The following is a 23,869-nucleotide window of genomic DNA, read 5'->3' as shown; positions in this document are numbered from 1 at the left end:
ATTGCTCAGTATATACCCCAATTAGGATTAGGGTTATCCCACAGACATTTTTTTAACCCCGTAGCCTTGGTTTGGGGCACAAGTGAACTTTAGGAAGAGTGATTCTTTTATCCCATCTTCACTTTATTTTCAGATTGATTTTGCCACTTAAATTAGATTGCACGGTATAGAATGTATATTTCATAACTGAGTCCCTTTACGATTGCCAAATGCCAATGGGTAAATATTTCCAATTTTGTTATTTCAAGTGAAACCAGAAGTAGAAATGGTGTAAAAATTGGAAAGTTCTTGTAATACTAACACATAGTCTGACCTAAAACATATGTTCATTTACAGTATATTATGTGGTATAGTTAGATGTCCAGAAGTGAGTTTATAAGATCCTGTAATATATGCTAACAGACCAAGAAATGTTTAACAAACAGAAAACAATGCATCATCTTGAGAATACTGACCTAAGATTGGACAGCAGTAAGCAGAATGCATTGTAGGGATCTGTTTAAGGCCCGTTATTCTTCCTGATCTATATAATTAGTTTGAATTTTATTGTAGTTTGCAGTTAAATATTTAAATTTAAAAAAACTAATTCTAAATGATAAAATCTTGGATTCCACCATCACTTGGTGAATGAACTTGAACATCGATAAGTGCAAGTGATCCACAAAAGCTGGAACATATACTATATGGGTGATTTATACATATCGTACTGTTGACTAATACATATCATATAATTTAGGTGATTTTGAGCTGCAGGGAGCTACACATCTGTGAGATCTGGGTGTTATGAACATGAAAGAATTTGTGTAATCCAAATAATATGGGGAATTAAATAAAAACCTAACAAATCAAGGAAGGTTATGCTTACCCTTTATAACACACTAGTAAGAGTAAAAGACTGGTAAGACCTAGAATATTTAACTTATTTAGCTCTGGTAGTTCCTGATGCAATATTGAGAGATACTGTAGCAACCATTGTGTTTTCAGTAAAGTTTTATTTAATAGTTGGTTCAAAAGTAAAATTCTATTATTAATTATAAGAAATATATTTAATAAAAATGTTTGGTCAGTTAAGGAATATACCAAAAATAGTATTTTTAATACAGTATGTAAACATTTATTACTGTACAATATTAGATAATAAGATAATCTATATTAGATTAATTGTATTATTGCAGCTCTGTGTGAAATATTAACCTAACCTTTTCTGATATTGTGATTAAAAATAAAAAGCTGTGTTGTTTTTTTCTCTATAATCGCATATAATTTTTATACTAACTTGCCACCCCTTGCCCCAGGTCTTCCATGAATAAATTGATTTTCTATTTTCAGTGAGCAACTGGCAGTTAACACACTTAAGTAAATCCACAATCGTTTAGGAGTTAAATTTTGTTTAATTACAAACACTTGGCTGACCTTGCTCTTTAAACTATGCTCGAAAGTATCAATTATATCTTGTCAATTTATATGCTAATAAGCATTTAGATGACAGTAATAATGCTGTGTTGTTCCGATGTAGTGTATACAAATGCATTTTTATGACTTAAAAATCTTGAACAACTTGTCAGCACTTTTATGGACCATGTGAAACTATAACAGTGTAACTATATTCAGTTTAAATACCTAAAGAAAACACATAAATCTTTGCTACTGTAGGTATTATCTTACATTTTACAAAAATGTACTTTGTCCTGTTACATTGAAACAAACAAAACTGTATTATCTAACAACTGAGCAAGCAGTTATGCTCAAAATTATACTGTGTTGCATTTTCTTCTATGTATGTAAAGAGCAATTGAATAGTATTTCAGCAAGACACTCAAGCACCTTAGAAACACCAGATTCAGACATTAGGTTCACTGCATCTATTATATTACATTATATAGCTACAGTATAACATTTTTTAATTGAAAACATGTTTCTGATAGGAAATTTCAAAGGTCATTTCTCTTTCCTAGCATTAATCCCGCATCAGCAGGTCCGCTTGTTTGGCACACCCGTCTCCATTTGGTGGTTTGAACCAAATCTTTGAGCTGACGTTGCCATTAAATACTACTGAGAATATCCAACCGGCGCGTCGCTCCGCCTGCCGTCGGGGTAGGGGGGAGGAGAACAAAGTAATTTAGCCATTTCATAGAGGGGGATTATTAGGAGGCATGGGAAATTTGGCCAGGACGCCGGGGTTACACCCTGGGATTTTTAATGACCACAAAAAGTCAGGACCTCCATTTTACATCTCATCTGAAAGATGGCGCTTGTTTACAGTATAGTGTCCCTGTCACTATACTGGGGCATTAGGATCCACATGGTCTGCAAGGTGAGCACCCCCTGCTGGCCTCATTAACACCTCTTCCAGCAGCAACCTTAGTTTTTCCCCGGAGGTCTTCCATCCAGGTACTGACCAGGCTCAGACCTGCTTAGCTTCAGTGGGTTGCCAATTGTAAGTTGCAGGGTGACATCGCTGCTGGCTTCAAAGGTCATTGTAATATGACTCAGAAGATGCATTCAAAAACCTCACTGATCCGTACCAGGTTTGTCAACTAGTAGCAGAAGCATAAGCAACCAGTGCAGAATATTCCAATAAATCCATTGTACTGTACATACACCAGAAATATATTTGCCTATTCAGTCTGCATTAGAGTGAAACTAGAACACAAGGGCATAAAATGGAAGTTACAAGGGAGCGTATTTGGGACTAATATAAGGAGGCTTTTTTATACACAGAGAGGTGGATATTTGGAACAAGCTGTTGTTGAAGCCAATTCCCTTGTAACCTTCAAGAAACGGCTGGATGAGATTCCTAAAGCTGCTAACAGTCAAACAAGAAGATGGGGCGAATGGCCTCCTCTTGTTTGTAATTTTCTTATGTATTCTTATATACAATGTGGTGCACAGTAGGATTCCTTTTAGCCTGCTTGGTAAAATAAAGCAAAGGCCTTTCAATAGCTCTAGAAGGGCTTTATTCAATACATAGCTTTTAACCATAAAAAAATTCTGCCTTCAGGGAAATCATTGATTTGGTCCCTGTAGAATGGCTTTTAGCTTTTAAGAGCTCAAGTGAAGAAATCAAAACAAAGGTGACAAAAATTAAAACAGTGAAAGTAAAGTTTTGACTACTTTCCTTCTGGTCATGGGTCTTGGAATAAAATCACTCATAAGCATGAATATTGAAAAATGTTTTAAAAAGTAAACTCAAAATACATTTCAAACAATAGAAAATGACACATATCCTAGTGTGAAATGTCTCAATCTACTGCCCTTGTTCCTTGGTGTTCAAAGAAGTTTCTCATATATAGAAAAATGTTTAGGTTATTTTTGTTGTTGTAGCAGTGATAGTCATTTTAAATGTCATTATTATATATATTACTCCTATTTCTTAGAAGTACTATAGTTTCACAGCTGTTTTGACTTCTTCTTCAGTCTAATTATAGTTCTTGGAATTTAGTCCTTTTTTGTTTGTTTTTCCAACTGTAAATAGACCAGCTTTCTACATCAAGATGACATAAATTGTTTCATGAAATTCACATGATACAAGGCTGCATAGTTGAGGCTGCATTTCAATTTAAAAGCGTGGTCTCACATTAATTCATGTTTTTGACCCCTTTCATCCTCTAACATGCTCTTAAAATCAAATAAATTTACTGTGAAATACCAAACCTTATTTCTACAGTGTGTAATTTTTCCATCAAATCACTTTAAAAACTGAAATTTGAAGGGTGGGCTGCTTTACCATTTCTACAGTCTATAAAATAGAAAAACGATAATGTATTTATCCATTAACTATATTCTCTGGCCTCACAAATCCTTGTAACATTATTAAGCACTTCAGCACCCATGCAGTTAGTTAGCAGATGCATGTCACCATTGTCAGCTCACAAGTGATTTGAGGTCACCGAAAGCAGCAGACTCATCTTACTAGGAATTTACGGTCCATCCGTTCAGAAACTGACAACACACTAACAAACATCACTCAGCAAACTCAACAGCAGCTGCTCTATGTCTTGTACATATGGTATCCAATAGCTGTCACTCCTTCACTCAGGTGTTGTGCCAGAAATGCAAAGTGATAGAGTGAAAGAGAAAGCCCCAGAAGAGAGAATGATCCATCCCTTCTCTGCAAGGTAAGGTAACATTTGATCAGTTAGCCTGTCCCACTTATATAAATGTGATGGTAGTCCTTACACCTGGTTAAAGAAAATGTGTGGCCAACACACAAAAAAACATTTTTTTTCTATCTCTATTATTTTTATAATCCACAGATATTACTGACATACTGTATAACTACTATGTTTAATCAAATTTTCCTTTTATAACATTTCACTTGTGAAAAAAAATCCAAAAAGGTAAAGGAAAAAAACTTTGTATTTGTTGTTGTTGCAATAAATAAATGTGGACATTATATACTCTATGTAAATAAATTAGGAGTGGGCTACCTTACTGTGAATAATGAATCGAACCAAGAAAATTGTAATATATGATTATATTTAAAAGAAATAAACAAGAACCCTACACTAGCTGAATAAACAGCATGTTCTAACATTGAAACAACCATGAATTCAGATAAGATAAACTGTAACATGAGATCATTTCCTGAAAGAATCTGAAATTCTAATGTTATTGTGTTAACTTAATGATGTATAGTCATGTTGATATTCTTAAACAGTAACATACCCAAATTATTTTGTGAGCACCTTGATACAGTATATTTTCGTTTTACCTTCAATATGAAATAAAAAATCTCAATGAAATCTATACTGAACTCTTGAAATGAATACTTTTCCTTTGCAGAATATGTTTCTGCTTAGCTAGTTAGTGGCACTAGTTGGTATCTAATTGTAACCAAATGATTATATTATAGGCCACACAATCAAATTTCTGGAAATTGTTTGCAATAATTCTGTAAAATCTAGACTGGATTAAATCTATACACCATGCACAATTTCAAACCGCATATTTCAGATGCTGTAACAGTACATACAATACATTATATACTGTACTGTTATACTGTAGCTATACTATAGATGATGAATGCAGTGTTATTCATTGGAAGTCAGCCTTTACAGTGTTTGGCTAATTTTGCTGATCAAAAAGATTCTTTCTGACATCCCATCTGGGAATTGTAAGATTTCTTATGACAAGACTATGGAGTATGACTCGTTGCAAAGAAAAGTCTTGATCTATAATTCAGTTTTGATATGCAGGAACTTAATAAGATTTATTAATGATGTTGACAACAGCTTCAAAAACCTTATACTGATTAGTATTTCAAATGTAGTGCTTTTCTACATCTTTATTTTGTAAGGATGTTTCCAAAGTGTTCAAATTCAGCATGGCTGTTGCAAAAAGCTCACGCACCTGTTTTTCTTCTCCAGTAGATTCGTGTCCATGTACTGTACAGTGCATTGGGTCAAACTCTGCAATTTCAGAACAAAATGGAAAGACCTTGTATTTTCCTGAAAATAATTTGCTCTTGAAACTTAATCCTTTTCACTAGTCGGGAAATTGATAAAAAAGAAACAAGTAATTGTAAGTACATACATTTATAAGTTCAGGTGGGTAACTGTGTCTGCATGCGTAGGCTGCAAAGGAAAAAGTAATGGGTTTATTCCATGCTGAAAAGAGAAGAAAGAAAACACAATGTTTAGGCTGTGGACCCTTCTTCAGGTGTAAGAAAGAAAGGGCAGTCAGCAAAGATAATATAGCCTGGGAAAACACAAGCCAGGAGAGAGGAGGAAGTGGGAGCAGGGGAGAGGCAGAGTGGCCAATCAAGTGGTGCGAGGTCGAGAGAGGTGAGGAGATGTGTGAAAAGAAACCTACAAATGAATACTGTAGGTTGCAAAGGAACAGGTAACGGGTTTATGTTGGAAAGAAAAGAAAGGAAACACAGTGTTTCAGCCTTGGAGCCTTCTTCAGGTATTACTGGAGTCAAAAGAAAAAGTGTTACATTTTTGGTGAAATCCTTTGGGAATGATATTGTGATGACGATATCTGTAAAGGGGAAGGAGGTGGTTAGAGTGCCTGGGCTTGGAACAGATTGATGTGAAGAAATGGAATGAGGGTATGGTGAGAGAAAGGGGCAGGTGGCCCAGGGAGGAAGAGAAGGAATGACGAAGAGATCTAGAAAAAGATTTAGCAGAAGGCACAGTGGGACGCAGCAGTAGCTCAAGTTGGGAGCCGCGTCAGCATGCGTAGACTGCAAAGGAACAGGTAACGGGTTTATTCTACGCTGAAAAGAAAAGAAAGGAAACAGAACATTTTGGCTGTGGAGCCTTCTTCAAGTGTGGCTGAAGAATGAATAGGTTGTTTTCTTCTAATTCTCTCTATTCATTTGTAGGTTTCGTTTCACACCTTACTTAATTAGCCAAATTACTTTAACTTTAAACTTTAAAGTGTTCACATGAAAACAGCATTTGTGTTTAATAAGATCCTGTTCCTAAAAGAAGGTTTTTATCATTTAACTTTTCATACCGCAAATAAAAGGTATAAGTATTGTAAATGTCCTTTTCCATGTCAACTGGAATCTGGAGCAAAGATGTACTTTAAAATAATATTTTCAATGTGCTTTTCAAAATTAACATCCATGTGTACATTCTAATTCTCAATTGCTCTAGGTAAACATAAAGCATTAATCCTAATGTTTTAAAAAATAAAGTTTTATGTAGAACAAATAAACATTCCATAGAGCGCATCTTACCTTTTCTTTTCAAGGAATGTGAACTGAAAATCACCTTCTTGGAAACCACAAAATGTACAGATTGGAAGCAATGGTATTACACAGGTAAGACTCTCAAACTTGTATGTAATTTGAACGTTTGGTGAGTGTTTGAATGCTACTACGCAGTCTCTGACAGAATTGTTATTTTTAAGCTCTCCAATGAAATATAAAATAATACATTTTTTCTTCTACCGATTACAGCATGAGAGAAACATATGTTATGAAATAGGAAATATTTATTAATTCTGGCACATGTGAGCCTTTCCAACAATAAAAATCTTATCTCTGTAATGCTCTCTGTAAGATGGGGGAGAGATAAGATATAGGGTGCTTTAATATGAACAGCCAAAAAACATTTCAACACAAACAGGTCCTAATAATACTGACATTTTTGAATTGTGGAATTCTTTGCTGGTCAACAGAAGCAATAGAAAATGTATCAGTGATGTGATCGCAATACATTATAAAGCCTTTTTTCAAACCGCCTCCTTTCATATTGCACAGTCCGGCTGGTGACAAACAGTTTAAGGTGGTCATGGTAAATTTAGGTTTTCTCCATGGTTTCTTTAGATGTATCTAAACCTTGTACAGTACCTTGTATCATAAACTGTAACATCAAACATACAATATATGTGGCACAAACACAAAAGTAATCACTGAAGGAGACTCATCAGGCCAAAGGCCAAATCATTTTTTTGTGTGTGTGTTATTCTTCGTGAAATTAACCTTTACTTGTACCTAAACATAGAAAATGTTGTTGTTTCTATTAGGAGAGGTAACTGGACATTGGTATACAGTATTCTCTGAAGTGTGGTAAAGCATGCCCTGCTGTATGGCTTTTCTGGATTGGGAATATACACCGCTCAAAATTTTACACTTAAGTCTTTTATTTGTCAGCTTTTAAAAGGGCATAGCAAGAAATAAAACAAAGATCACACGGATTTTAAGTAACTTCTTCCGTTCGTCATCTTGAAAAAAATAATTGCCTTTTTTCATATTTCTGTAATTATTCTTCTTTAACACTAAAGTCATGCAATATGTGAAGTTAATCATGATATATAATTTCATTTTATAATAGTTTAATGCTGACAACAATTTCTTCCAAATAGATAATGAAAGAAAGAGGCAGTAGTTTCTGCATTTTCATCAGAGGTCATATTCTCCTGTGCTGATAACAGCTTTGCATCTCTGACCCATGGGTGAAATAAGCCTTTATTTAAGGGGTCCAGAGATACTAGTCCATTTTTTCCTGCTGTGTATGAAGCATTTACTGTGGCATCTGTGTTAGTGTATATTAGTGCACAACTCTGTTCTGCACAGCAAAGACTGTTCTGTATGGCCAAATATGATATAGCTTTTAGTTTTTATGTTCACAAATTTATATTTTAAGCTTCTTCTGTTATGGTTATGTTCATTCATAGGACCTGTTTTTTTATCCACATTGAATTGAAACTTTAGAGATCTGGAGAAGTCAGGTGTATTTCTGAGATTAAACCATATAAATAAGTCATATTTTGAAGTCTCTTTTACAATTAGGTATCTTTTACACTAGCCTCTAGTTGTACCTCCCACTCAAGACTAAACCGTAAGCCATTCTCCAATTTTCTTTTTCAAGGCCCAAATAAAAACTGTTGTTTAGCTGAACTGAGTGTACAATGCCTAGATGTTATATATAAGTGTTTTCTGTGGTACATATGTAGTTTTAATACATGATATACTGTAAAAGCAACATACATTAGTGTATAACGCACTATACATTCTTATTAAAACTAAAAATAATACTGTATATGAAAATGAAACACAAGTGGTACATAGCCCCTACAAAACGCTAGTTGAGGACTGAAGAAAAGAAAAGGGCTAGTGTAAAAGATACCTCAAAACATGCTATCACATGCTATGATGTAAATGACCAGTCCAATCTAGAAGACCAACTCAATATAAAATAAATTTGGCCATTGTAATACTCACCCTTTAAGTCACAACAAGGTCTTTGCAGAGGTGATCATTCTTTCTAGAACAATTTCATATACAGTATTTCTGGTCCCAATCTCGGTAAAGGTCCTGTAATAAACAACGTTTATAATAAAGGAATACAAAGAATAAAAGACAAACCTATAATTATTTCCATTGGAAAATCTGAACTTATTTGAAGTTTAATTTTTAAGAATAATGTATAAGAATACCTTGGTTTATTGACCGACACACCGTCTTTAGTCCCAAATGCAGCGTACAGAGCCAGAATCTGAAGGACAAGCACTATCCAGGGATGGACACTCCTGGTCCTGGAGGGCCTGTGTGTCTGCAGATTTTCATTCCAGCTCAGCTCTTAATGACCTAATTCACTTTATTATGGTCTTAATGGGACTAATTTAACAACTTCGACCAGTTCTTCTGGTGCCGATGCTTTGTAGATATCTAGAAGCGTTGCAAACACCAGTCCTCCAGGACCAGGACTACTCATCCCTACACTCTATAATGTACAAAAACAATAACATTCCATTGATTGCAGGAACTGCAAGTTTTCTGTGATGCTTAGCGTTAACAAGATATGGCAGTCGGAGCTGAATTTGAAAAAAAAACTATTGTTCAATTATATGGATTGTGTTTCCTGGAGGGGAGTCTGAATGACATTCAGATGATTAACATTAAAAACTGAAGAACAGCTGTGGGAATTTGTATTGTTAAATCAGCATTTTGTGGAACGCATTGATAGAAACTTCTTCACCTTGCAAGTGGAGAAAATAATTACTCACATGCCTGTTTATTAGTATATTGTTATTTCTTATCTGTTTCATAATTGGTTTTAATATAAATAGTCATTATCATTTGGGTGCATATTTAGAATATGCTGATAACTCAATTCATAAACACTCTCCAATCAACAGCTTAAACTTATCCTGATAGATTCAAAATAACTCATTTGAATCATAATACTTAATTGTATTCTCTAGCTCTACAGTAAATCATTAATAAACTCCGTAGAGTAAGTAACTGGTCTAGATCATAAATACAAGCTTGTGTCCTGAGGTCTGCATTGCTATGGGTTTCACAGGTATAATTCGATTTTTGATTAGTAACTGATTAACATTAAAAGTACAGGTGATTTGGTAATATTATTTTCAGGTATTAAACATGTTGCATTTCATTTTTGATTTTCATACATAATTCATAAGTGATTTAATATCTCTAAAGTTTGAGAAGGAAAAAAGCTTTAAAAGTTCCATCTATCCATTTTCTCTGGTTGTGGGGGAAAGCAATGGACACAAAGCGAAATACTGTACATACTGGATGCGATGCCCGCCCATTGCAGCACACAGACAGACACAAGTATGTACACACTTATAGCAGGGCCTGTATTCCCAGAAGCCAATTAACCTACCAGTACGTGTTTGAACTGTGGGAGAAAATCAAAGCACCCAGAAGAAACCCATGCGAACATGGGGAGAACATACAAACGACAGATAACACCCCAGAAATTAAACCCAGGGCACTAGCACAATACTAACCACTGCTCCACTGTGCAATTCTTTCAAATGTTCCAAACAAGTACATTATAAATCCAATTAAATGTTCAATAAAGCATTGAGTTTTGCTGGAATGAAAGGTGTTCTCATCTGCAAGACATGGGATGGAAACTCCGGTCAAGATATTACAGTCATTGGGCGATTTCACTTGATTTATCAAACACAATTATTTATTGTACTGTATATCTATCATATTTATATACTATTGTGTAAAACCATAAGACAATTTTCATTATTCTACTCTTTTCACTCAGTCTTCCCTTTGTTATGCTGGAACACAATTGGTAATTGACAACTGAATTTTTAGCAATTTTAAGACAAATATTTATTCTGATAGAGTTGTATTATATTTTGCAAGCGTGAAGTAGCCTTTTATCTGTAAGGCTGTGTACAGAGTAACAAATTATGTTGATGAGGAAGATACCTGACAATGAGTCAATTACATTGTACTGATAAATGTCATAGATTAGCTGCTGAAATTGACTTTGGCTAATCATCTATAATTGATCTAGGTTTTGTTGTGCTTACATTTGAAAAATCTGATCAATGTGAATTAAAGATTAGAAAATGGCAACCTTGGTTTGTTCTTACCCAAAAGAATCGGCATTACTAATGTTATGAAAGTGGAAAATAGTTGTGTGGGCTTGAGTCTGTACGTATAGTACTGTATATTGTAACTTCTGATGTGTCTAAGAAGTTTAAGATTTTTGTGCAGTAGCGTATATTTGTGAGTTTGTGGCTACTGTGTGAACCAATTATTTCTCTGTTGAAATATCTTTATTTTTAACATGGCACTTAAGGCTGGAACTATGAATAAGATGTGAAACATCTGGTCCAATGGTAGGCTTATAATCCATGCAATCGATAAAGTCATTTGGTTATCTTATGTTTATTAGCATAAATTGTTTTTGGCATGTCTTTCTCTGACAAATCCTGTTTTCAATTTGTAACTTATTGTGATGATTTTGATGTTCGATTTTCAAGGAAAAATACATCACTTTTTAAAAATGTTCTGTCAGGTTCAGGCAGTGGATCTCAAATTGGACTTCCAATTGTTTTCCATTGTAGATCTTTAGTACAACCTGCATCTCAGTTCTTTGTTTAGAATTAGCCAGCTATTGAGGTGCACTACTGTACTGCTATGGAAAGCATTGGAGGGGCTACAGCCTGAGACTCGTTCCTGTATAGAGTTGACTCTCTTGAAAGCAAATTACAGTATTATTTTGAATTTTTAACTTTACTTTCACTGCAGTAAAAAAAAAAAAAACGATTTACAAAATGGATTACAGGCTAGAAGCTGTGCTGTGTTTGCCTTTAAATCTTCCATATCTCAAGGTGTGTTTTCATCTGTGAAAATCTTTACTTCTATCAATGCCAATAAGATCTTATAAACCTTTTTTCAACATCGAAACAAATCCCAGAGACCAGGGACCATGGCAAATATCAAGTAGTATAAAATCACATACTGTAGATTCAGACTCACAAATTAATGTAAATAAACACACATTGAATAATTCTTCTTAAATTATTTGTATTATTAAATAATTATTATTTTAATGGGTTTGTAAGAGGTTAGAACCCTAATCCCTTGCTCACCTATATTCATGTAAGTATAGATTTCACGTATCTAACACACCTTCCCAATGTTCTTTGCTGCTCATTGTGCAGATTATTGTGTTTTGCTTACAGTCCCTACTTCAACAACAATGGTTATTCAACTTACCTTCTGCATCAGGTTGCCTTCTATCATAGTTTCCAAATACCTAGTGTTTCAGGCATAATTCCCTGCTCAGCCTACTGGCAATGCTGCGCTCTAATTGGAGAACAATTGGAAACATTTGAGAACATCTGGGAACATTGGGGGAATATTGAGAACATCGGGGTATCGTTGGAGAACATGGAGAACCTTTGGAAACATTTGAGAAATTTTAGAACATACAGTATGTGAAGATTTGGGGAAACTGGAAACATTTCAGAACACTTGGAATATTTTCAGTACATTTGGAAACACAGAAACTTTAGCAACACTGCGAATATTTTTTATCACTGGGAACATTTGAGAATATTTGGAAACATTTGGGATACCTGGGGAGATTTAGAACATTTTGGAAAATTTGAAAACTTTTGGGAATATTTAAGGGACATTTGGGGTCACTGGGAAGATTTGATAACATTTGGGAACACTGGGCGCATGTGATTATATTTGAGAACATTTGGGAACATTTCAGACCTTTTGAGAATGTTTGGAAATATTTGGAAACGTGAGTACACTATAGAACATTTACGGAACATGTGACAACATTTGGAGACACTGGAGGCATTTGGGAACAGTGGAAACATTTCATAACTTTTGTGAAAATGTAGGAACATTTGGGAACAAGTGAATACTTTTAGAACATTTGGGAACAAGTGAATACTTTTGAGAACATTTGGGAACACTGGGGTCATTTGGGAACATTTCAGAAAATTTTTGAACATTTGGGGACATTTAAGAGCATTTGAGAATGTTTGGGAATAATTGAGACCACCGGGAACCTTTTGGAACAGTTCTGAACATGTAAATTATAAGATTTAATAAATTTGAGAACATATGGGAACATGTTGGAACCCTGAAAACATTTGAGAACATATGGAATGAATTCAGAGCATTTGGAAACAGAACCTTTAGTAACGCTGAAATAAAATTATGAACACTGGGAACATTTGAGAACATTTTGGAACATTTGGAAACAAATACGAGCATATCTGAAAATTTTAGAACATGGGAGGATCTCTGGGAACATTTAAGGGACATTTTTAGAATATTTAAACACTTTTGAGAAAATCTGAAAATATTTAGGAACATTTGGGATTGCAGGGAGCATTTGGAAACATGTTAAAATGTTTGGGAACACTGAGGATATTTGGAATCATTTCAAAACATTTGGGAACTTTTTTAGAACTTGTAACCACATTTGAGAATGTTTAGGAATATTTGACAACATTCAGGGACACTGGAAACAGCTGGTATCACTGGGAACTTTTGGAAACATTTAGAAAAACTGGGTATATTTGAGAACTTTCATGGAATTACCATGAACATTTGGAAACATTTCAGAACATTTGAGATTATGTGAAAACATTTGGGAATCTTAGGAAACAAGATTGGAATCACTTGGGTACAGTGGAGATATCTGGCAACAATTACCATTTAGGAAGAGTGGAGACATTTGGGAACATTTGAGAACATTTGGTAATTGTCAGAATGTCAGTTAAGTTTGAGGGAGATAAGCCATGAGTCAACCAATGAAACAGAGCTGTGTGCTAGCTTGGTAAACATGTTATCAGGCATAGTTCTGGTATCCACACTGCTGGTCCCATAGAGGTGTGTGGTGGATAGTAATCTTTTACAGGTGGTCTTAGCAGAAAGAGACTAGAAGACTCAAAGGAACCCATCTTTATATCATTACAGTATATGGTTCAGCACGGATACAGATTTATTATGTCTCTTTTTGGAAGAGCCTTTTTATTGGCTTTACTTCTTTTACACATACTGTAGGAAGCTCCTTTCCCATGACAACAGAAAGATTATTAGAAACATTTCATAACACATACATACATAGTTTAATAATATCCCATGCCACTACAAAGTAGTGATATGTGAAGTGAAGATGAAGAATTGGGTAACAGAGTTAGTTGGTTTGAATACTTCAGTGTCTTGTGACTAATGAATACTGACAGTGAATAGTTAGTGAGAAGATTTAGTTAGTTGTGTAAGTGAAGAGCAACCTAGAAGGAAGAAGACCACGCGTTGTTCACTTAGAGGGGAAGAATAAGGAAGATCTAGGAGTAGTCCAAAAGGACAGACCGCTTAAAATGCACTAAAGTGACATGATTTTATTTCTGTCAACAGTAATAACAAGATAGTATTCTTCATTTGACTGGAATAGAAATACTACAGCCACAGAATACAATTGGAAAACATTTCATTTTTGAAATACACGGTATGTGCGAATTTATGTTTTCTGTAGATACTGGATAAAGAGTTATTGTATTCCCATCTTTCTGTACAATGAGCCTATAAATATTTCATTCTTCCATAATGATTACAAACAAATGAAGTATACAAATATTTAAGGCATTTTCACGAAATATAAGTCTTACAGTATGTAAGTATATTTTTGGAATCCCAATACGCAAAAATGGGATGTTAAAAAACTAACAGAGAATCTCTCACTGCATAATCTTGAATAAGATCAATGGGAAATGTTCTAACATTGTGTAAAAGGCACTCTAGTGTCTTCTGTCTTCCAATGTAGGGATTAAGAGTCATAGACTTTACAGGGTGTATTATCACTTGTTAAATATTTAGACGTCTATTTTCCCCAACATTCAGATGTTACGTAGGGCATGTGTTTATTGTTTCAATTATGTATGGCTTTTATCACATTTTATGTGAAAGATGGTTTGATGTGAAAATGTCACTACAACTAATTAAACTCTCTGAAAACCACAGAGGCATCTGGTCACTTTACAATTATATTACATTTTAACATCATATAAAATAGCCAATGGTAGTTGCCTGAAACATTTTAAAAAAGGAGCAAAAAGGATTAAAAGCAAATAATTGTCTGCTGATCTTGACATAAAGCTTCACAGAAACTGTTCTACAATGCTTTGTGAAGGACAGGTGTGCAACACAGGGTGTAATCTGCATTGTGTCCATTATCTTGATGTCAAAAACAATTTTTTTTTTTTTTTTTTAGTGGAGAAAATGAGAATGTGTGTGAATGTTTTTGGAACCATACTGTATGAATAGGAATGGTTTATTTACATTAACTAAATAATATTTTTCCTTTTGGGAGGGGTTATAATTGTTGCTGTTCATTTAGACACAAGCAATTTAGTGGAGACCTCACTGGAAATAAATATCACTGTACACATGCATAGATGGCATTCTAGTTAAAGCTGATTTCCTGGAACTGTTGGCAGTGAACAGATACTGTGTGAGTTATGGTATCAGTAATAGTCCTCAGGTGGATCTAAAGCAGCAGCAGTGGAAAATGACTATTCACAAGCCTTTTGCAGATGTCACAGCAAAAAATAACATTTCTGGAAAATCTTCACTCATGACATTGAGGCATGGAACCAAAATGTTAATTCTTAAAACTAATCTACACGTACTGTTGGAGTTCTAGGTGCCTGATTTTGTCCCTCTGCTTATGCACAGACTTATTTAGAATGGAAGACAGGAGTCATGCAAGACTTGTTGATAGTTAAGATTCTTCAAGAAAACAGTTGAGGAGATTCCCAGATTTATTTATAACCTAAAACCGAACAAACAAGACAGGCTAAATGATCACCTCTTTTTTAGACAAAGCTTATATCCTTAATATTATGAGATAATGTAATGTTTGCAAATGAGTGAACTTATCTCACGAATGAACTGTCTATTTGAGATTAATCTATTGGTGGGAATGCCACATTCTCATTGACCAATCGGTTAGTCCTTTTACCACCTCAGACAGGCACCATGCCAAATAAAAGTGGTTGGACAGTACTGTTTATTTACAGTAGTTTTGCCTAGAAACATAATAGGAAAAAGATTGTTGGTTGTATCTTATTCATTGCGTGGTCTTGTAGCCTTATTTTAGTCTTCATTTACTTGAAATCTACTTTAGTGAGCATTTTATTTCTACAGTATGTCATTGTCCATCTATTTGGCAGCCTCATGCTCAGAACATGTAATTTTCTACTGAATGGTCCTAAAAATCAGCGCATTTTTCACAATAAAATGTTGCTCATTAAATTCTAAACATACAGTATATTGTATCATTCCAAAATGTCTATAGGAAAGCAAAAAGAACAGGAAGAAAAACTGACATCCCTCTCAACTGTAATAGAGTATTCATTATGTCACAGATTAATCTTTGGATTGCTGTCCTGGGATATCCCACTTTTGATGGCTTTTAATGCTTTTTCTACAGAAGTGAGACATTTCTGCTGTGCTGACCTGAAGGCTGCAGTGGCCAGGTAAAAGCAGAATACAGTAGATCCAAACACCGGCTCAGTTGGAGCCAAGCAAAAAGGAAGGTGAAAGTGAAAGTAAATGTTTCACGCAGACACCCAAGCCAAGGTCTTGCAGGCAGGGGTCTGGCTGAAGGAAGCCAAAATTGACATGCAAATGTTTTAATCATTCCATATTTAAGCATCTCCACGACAGGATAGGAAGTAACCAACAAGTAACAAGAGTCAGGAGTGGCATCTTCACACAGGCTGACAGTTAGTTCACTGCTACCAGCTGCAATACTCCTGTCCTGTGCCATCTTGTGAATACCTCTGGAAACTCTACCAGGATATTTTCTATTTTGTTTTTAAATAAACCTTTTAATAACTGATCCCTATGTGAATTCATTCTCTCCTTATGGCATTAACAACAAACAGTGAAGCTGCCAGTCCTGGGGAAGATGTACAGGATGTAACCTGTAGCCTGGCAGTATAGGGACTCATGACATGGATGCTGTCACTGAGTGGGTTGTACAGGAATTGTAATACATAAGCTAACACAACATTTGTGGGCGATTATAGCCAATTTCAAAACCTGGCTCCTAACAATTGTTGTTAACCCCTGCATCCTGGAAGGCAAAGTAAACAATATAGCTACTGCCTGCTATGGAGAAGCATTAAGGCAGAGTTACATTTTTTTTTTACATTTTAGCCTATTCAAACACCAGCGAGAGTCCAAAGAAGAGTAATGGGACCGGCAGGGTTCAAAGCCTGGGAATCAGCTCAGGTCATGATCAAACAGGCAGGGTCAAAGCACACACCAAGAGAAGAAAATTCACTGGGGAAACTTCAACTCTGTGGTAAAAAAAAATGCAAAGCCAGGAAAATCTTTCAGGAAGCACGAAAAAGAACCTGGAGATTCAAGAGGAAAAACCCAATAACCAAGGGTATTGTCAAAACAGTGTTTAAATACTTGCTGGAAACAAGCTAAGTGCTGGCTTAATTGCACATAGGTAGCATGGGTAATCACCCAAATCTCGTCATCAGAGCAACTGAATGATTAGCAGCCCGAATGAAGACATGGCCTGTTGCAGTGGAGATATTGGAGTGCGGGCCGGCGTTCTTATGGCTTTCAGAGTATTCCCCCCTCCCTCTAATGGGCAATGAGGTTTTTCAGGTTTCTGGGCATGTAAATAATTTACCAGGCACAGGTTATGAAGCTCTCTAGCAGGAACCCAAAATCATTCTCTCGGGCCTGCAACTTCGGGTCAGTGCAACAAATATTGGAAACCTTCAGGAATTCAAGAAACATGTAAAGCAGATGAGAGGCAACTTGCAAGCATGTGCGGAAGGGTCAGCCAATGAGTAACCAGATTCATGCATTCACTGGGACCAATAAACTTCGGAGCCAGTTACCTATATGGAACCCACAGGCAGAGTTGCTTTGTGAACAGTCATACCCTCTGCCCTGGTTTCAAAGGAGAAGCATCTTGCCTGTGGCAATTCAAGGACCACTGATACCTCTTCATGAGGTGGTAATGCACTCTGCCCCAGATCCCTTAAAGGTCTCATACAGACCAGTTGGCACCAGTAACATCAACTCTGCATTTGTTGTGAACATCTAACTCTTGAAATGCGTTCTGGGTAAATCAGTTTTTCTATTGAAAGTTCAACTACCTAAACAACAACTGCAAATGTTTTACAAGGCATGTTTTATTACATGATGAAACCATTTTTTAATTTTTTTTTCATGTCCTCAATTTTTTTTAATATTCACTGAAGATTGCTCTAATAAGATGAACTGGTCTTGCTCAAACTAATGTGGATTTGCAGAAAAGGTCTTTTAGCATGATCAAGATTTTTAGCATGATTTAATTTTCCATATAATAATAATTGCTTACTCTTTCTGGACACTCCACTCAAAGCGCTTTACAGGTAATGGGGACTCCCTTCCACCACCACCAGTGTGCAGCCCCACCTGGATGATGTGACAGCAGCCATACTGCACCTGAACTCCTCACCTCAGCTATTAGGAGAGAGCAGAGTAATGATGCCAATTCGTAGATGGGGATTATTAGGAGGCCATGATTGGTAAGGGCCAATGGGAAATTAGGCCCTTTTTTGGGGGGTTACACCCCTACTCTTTTCAAGAAGCCCTGGGATTTTTAATGACCACAAAGAGTCAGGACCTTGGTTTTACATCTTATCCAAAGAACAGCGCCCGTTTACAGTATAGTGTCCCCATCACTTTACTGGGGCATTAGGACTCACATAGACCACAGGGTGAGCGCCCCCTGCTGGCTCCACTAACACCTCTTCCAGCAGCAATATTAGTTTTTCCCATGATGTCTCTCATCCAAGTACTGACCAGGCTCACACCTGCTTAGCTTCAGTGGGCTGCTAGTTGTGAATTGCAGAGTGATATGGCTGCTGGCACATACTGTATGAAGACTATCTTTTTTTTAATAAGAAGTCACTCTTTGCAGTTTGCAGAACCACATCTCTTCTTTCTTTCAAACTTTGATCAAGTATTTTAAATAGTAAAAACTCACTTTACATGACATTATATTTCATTAATTCATTTGTAATTTAGAGATTCTATCTTAAAGATATTTCCGGTTATGAAATCTACAGCATAGTCTTAAAATGAACAGATAATTGGTGTGATTTCTTTGTGTTAGCCTACATACTTGTTAATAATGGTGACTTTAATTTTAATGGGGTTTTCAAATATAGAATGTGGACAGGATCACATGACTATGACAATAAAAATATCAAGCAGAACCCTTTTTCTTTGCCTGATTAGGAAACATTGCAACCAATGCCAGCAATTATGTCAGTATCATAGAATACATTAATGTTAAGAAATGGCTAATTTATATTGTGGACAAAAACTGTAATGCTTTTCCTTCTTCAAAGTCAGTGTTCTGACTCTATGCTATTATAAGATTTGATATTTAGAGGCATAAAATTGAATAAATTATTTTTTTAGCATTTGTCTATACCTCTCAGTATAGACAGAATGGCTTGTTAGCCTGTCAGGTAACACTAACCACGACAGAAAGTGATTCTCTGAAGAAAATAAGATTTCTTTTCAATTGACACCTACATTTCTGGTTATTGTCTGTAGTGCAAAGTGTGTAAAAATGTTTTTCATACAATATTGATAAAACATTTTAATTGCTCTTCATTTTGCTTGTTTCCTTTGGTGAGAATATGTTTTTCTTTGTAAACTCTCTTTGTAAAACACATTGTGCTCAGTGACTCTTTAGTGACAAATATTTTTTCAATTTATGATAGTAAATGGCATTTAGTTTCTGCAATTTTTGCTTGATTTGACCAAATTATTTTAAATTTATTTTCCAACTATTTCTACACAACTAGAATGAAATATAGACGTTGAGTTTAAAAAAATACTGTATTTTAACACAAATTCAGAGATTGTCAGTTAGATTTCTTGTATAAGCAACTTTAAAAATTTACTAGTGAAGAGGTGGAGTGAGTATTTATAGTTGCTCCCTTTTTTATTTTGTGATATTTCTTATCTTACTTTATGCAGGAAGAAAAGGTCTCTTCAGTGGAAATATTTCTGCTCATTTGCTCTTTCATAGCCTAAAGGGATACTACTTGAGAGAAGTGGTTATGCAAGTTAGCTAGTTACATTTCTTTAAGTAAAGATGGCACATCTTTGGAACATTCTATTTTTTAACAAATAGCTATGTGTCCCCGATCCTTATGTAATTTATTTGCAGTGACTATCTTGGTATAAATTGATTGTTCAGCAGTTTTCTATCATGCTTTTAATATCATCTTAGTGGTGGAACAAGTAGGGCTGTCATTATTACTTTATATTTAGTGACTGATCTGCACTCCACATAGAGAAGCTATTGTATTTAACATTGCAATCCAAACAAGGCATTATCTTTAAACTTTCTCCAACAACATCGCATGAATATGTCATTTTATTATAAGTTATTCATACTGTATTTGGAATATTTCAGTTATATTACAAAAAGCACTCAAGATTTACATACCAGAAATTTCCATAAAAGCATGAAAAAGTTATCAGTGAGAACAGACTATGCAGCTCATCTATCTTGTTTGGTTGCTAGGAGCTATTTGATCTTATAATCTCATGCAGCCATTTTTTAAGGTTTTTCCATGGAATCAGCTGGTACAACACACCTGGGTAGCTTGTTGTCCACTCCTACAGCCTTGTGCAGAAGGAAGGGATTCTTGTTTTCAGCACACACACTTCCCCTTAATCTGAATGTGTACTTTCTGGTACTTGCAGCTGAGATTTTTCAGAAGGCTCTATCCCCTTCAAGTCTTTTCTTCTCAAAACAAAAGCTGTTTAGCTCTTTTCAATTGTTGGTTTATGATATGCCGATAGACCACTAATATACTGCGAAGAATGTTTCTCGCACAGCTTTAGCAGCAATTCAAAGATGCACCCTGACACGTTTTATCAGGCAATTCACAATATACTGTATCCAACTGTAAAACTTTCTCAGCTGATGGAGAACAGATTTGTCTGTCATCGCACTAATGAGGCAACTTCCTTATCAGGATCTGTAATATGTAATTGTAAAGAGTAGATAGTTGTTCTAGGTGCAAAGCTATTACTTACCTGTTTTTTAGAGAAAAGAAGAGCCATCATTATTGTCCGCAATGCCTTTGTACAGTACAAATTATTTAGAAAATTGGATGAAGAGATAAGTGTTGAAAGGAACCAACACATTTAATAAGCAGCAACTCTAAGCTCATCAGGCATGACAAACTTGATATGGAGGTGTACAGCCTTTCCTATAAATGTAGAACATTTACTGGCCTGCAATGGGAGTTACATAATTTCTTCATATAAGACTGTAGTACTGTATATTACAAAAGATGACAAAACTATCTGTTCAGTATTACACTTATGAAAAAATCTAGAACAATATTTTCCTCTCCTAGTCTTTATGTAGGAGGTAGTTCCAAACTGAATAATACTGTAGACTGTTCTAACTGTTGGAGGACAAAAGTTTATATTTGAAATTTTTTTTTCCTCAAAAGAGTTGTCGATCCTACATCACAATGCACCAATATTATTTCTATTTATTCTGGTTTATCTGGTTTACGATGCATTCCCAGCTGTGGTTTATAAACATAACAGTAGACTGCCATCGTTCGTAGCCCATTTATTTTTATATAATCATCCACTGTTTTAAACTCAGGCAGCAAATTAACCTATCAGTGTCTGCGTAGGAAATCAAAGCAGTGATTGTCAGTGATCCATTCATTAAAAAGTCACGTTTATTCCAGTATTGTGTGACAGAGTGTGTAAACAGGACGGATTTCCCTACTGAGAGTTCTTTTCTTCTCATCAATGCTTCTTCATCGAAATTCTAATCGCATTTACTTCGTTCCAGAAGCGGCCCCTTGACTCATCTGCAGAATCCTGGAAAAATCACACAGTACCATTGAGGCTTTCCTAATGCATTAAAACTCTGCAAGTGCGTATAGGCTAGTACTGCATATACCGTATCTTTCTTCTACGGAAAATGCAAAAGGGTCATCAAAAAACAGTCAACGAATAAATATAAATTAGCGTTTCTCGAAAATGAATGGATTGAATATCAAGCACTGTAAATATCAAACATTAGTGTGTGTTATCGGTGAAATGGAGGTTTTAATACGGTGTGGATAACAGAGATTCAGTCACCAGCAACTAAAACTGTAGAAAAAGAATGCCCCCTTTTTTTCTGTGATTATTTCTTACACTTTGCATTAAAATCCAGTTTAACACTTTCGCGTATTAACTACAGTACTTCATATGCAAGCGAATGTCTGTCGTGTCGTTGCCATTCTTAAATTCAAGCTCTTGTCCTGACACCGGTGGAGCCTGTTCCGTGGGATTCGGTTTTTCACTGTGGGAGCAAAACATACTGTATTTGTGAAATCAAATTTACACTGCTTTTAAAATGCGAGAACATGCAAAGCAGTATGTCTTTACGGAGTTCGTGCAGGTAAAAAAAAGGAGAAAGCTGTAACTAGGCAACTACTAAAAAGAAATACAGGTACTGCAACACTTTTAATGATACACGCAAACAATGTTGTAAGGTCGCAATTCCTCGCTCAATATCACCGACATGCAACAACAATAATCATCGTCATCATGATATCTAGACCCAGTTTAGCAAGTGGGCTACTTTTAAAATTAGTGTCACAGAACATCCTTACAGCTAGATTTATCAGTTGTTTTATATATGTGGTATTTAACGGGAGTTACGAGACTAAGTATATAAAGAGCCTTCAGAAGGGCTTTTGGTTTCAGAGTTGCATAGCACTGTTTCTTGTATTTCCATTGGGCGGCAGTAAGTGTATCGTTTTAGTGTGAGCTGCCTTGCTGGTGGTTATTTGAGCATTGGTATATGTGACAGCAAGGATGGAACTGCTGTCTTGTGTGACGGCGACAACTTTTACTATTTGTAAATAGCAATGTGGTCATGTGAAGTAATTTGGATTTAATTGCACGGTTACCGCGTAAGCTCTTTTTTAAAAATTCCAATATTCTGTTAGACCATCGTCGTAAAACAATGCAGATATTTAAGATGCTTAATTAAAACCCGCAAGAACCCAAACGGGCTTTAGGACCAGGGAGACGAATTTATAAAGCAGCGAGGTTTCTGAGCATTCACATAGCAGCACTGTGAAGGAAAACCCCATCGGATCTGGTATTGCAGGATACTTGTGAAATATACATAGATTTCTTTGCTTTCTGCGGGTGCAGCTTTCAGAAGATCGCACATGTGCACTGGGATGCTTAGTAACGCAATGCACGTTTGGAGGACCCATGATCAAGACTCCTTGTCATAGAGCAAGAGGACTTCTTTGGTGTTTAATCTTGCCCTTCAATTTCTCTCCACCTTTTTTTATATGTCATTCTTTTTTTCCCACACCTGGATCACGTCTACAGAAAGAAAACTGGGCACTTTCTCAACCAGTACGCTAAAATCAGAGGATATGCATGCTTATCTGGGATTAAACCATCTTTTGGACAACTTGGCAATTGCGTGAATGGGATATTTTGCTAAGATATTTACTACCTACAGAATATAGGAGGGGGGAAAAACGTGTTCTTTTTGCTGATTAGGCGTTGTGATGGTCATAGATTTTTGTAATAACTGACATCAGAAACAGAACATTTCGGAAGCTGGTTGTAGGTAAGCCAATTTCTGTACAGTATATTCTTGCTACCCTTCTGCTGCCATTTGATAAAGTTGGTGGTTCTTAATTAAATGGGTACTTTCGTGATTGCTGCATTGCATTGATCCGTTGGATTTAGCCATTATTGGCAGTTGTATGAAGTTGCAGCAGTTATGTTAAAAGCCTTATAATAAATCAAGGGGGTCAAGTTTTAATATTTACCCATTAAAACGAACAGCGTGGGTGAATTATGTCAGACCGTTGTGCTTGCCTGCAATGGATTTTCAAGTTCACCCGTCAAAAAAAAAAACAGTTTATGCTACAAAGCCGATTTACGAATGTATGTATACAGTAGTACGGATACCCATTAGGTTATATATGGTTGGATTAGTATTGAATTAATTAGTCATATCTGTCTTATATAGCATATAATGACTATTAAGGGAACTGTGTCACTTGT

The 23,869-nt window shown here is 35.7% G+C and overlaps 1 protein-coding gene across 2 annotated transcripts in view; it reads left to right on the top strand.

Annotated features, from left to right (window-relative positions):
* The first annotated feature begins 22,642 nt into the window (after window positions 1-22,642).
* il1rapl1a (interleukin 1 receptor accessory protein-like 1a) overlaps window positions 22,643-23,869 on the top strand; it is a 514,328-nt gene continuing 513,101 nt past the window's right edge. For both annotated transcript variants that reach the window (XM_006639178.3, XM_015364040.2), the window contains exon 1: window positions 22,643-23,426. The gene's annotated coding sequence lies outside the window, so the exon portion shown is untranslated. The remainder of the gene's footprint in view (window positions 23,427-23,869) is intronic.

The sequence above is a fragment of the Lepisosteus oculatus genome, chromosome 15 (assembly GCF_040954835.1).
Source record: "Lepisosteus oculatus isolate fLepOcu1 chromosome 15, fLepOcu1.hap2, whole genome shotgun sequence".
NCBI lineage: Eukaryota > Metazoa > Chordata > Actinopteri > Semionotiformes > Lepisosteidae > Lepisosteus > Lepisosteus oculatus.
Note: the sequence above shows the minus strand (reverse complement) of the source record. Positions and strands in the feature narration are given on the sequence as shown.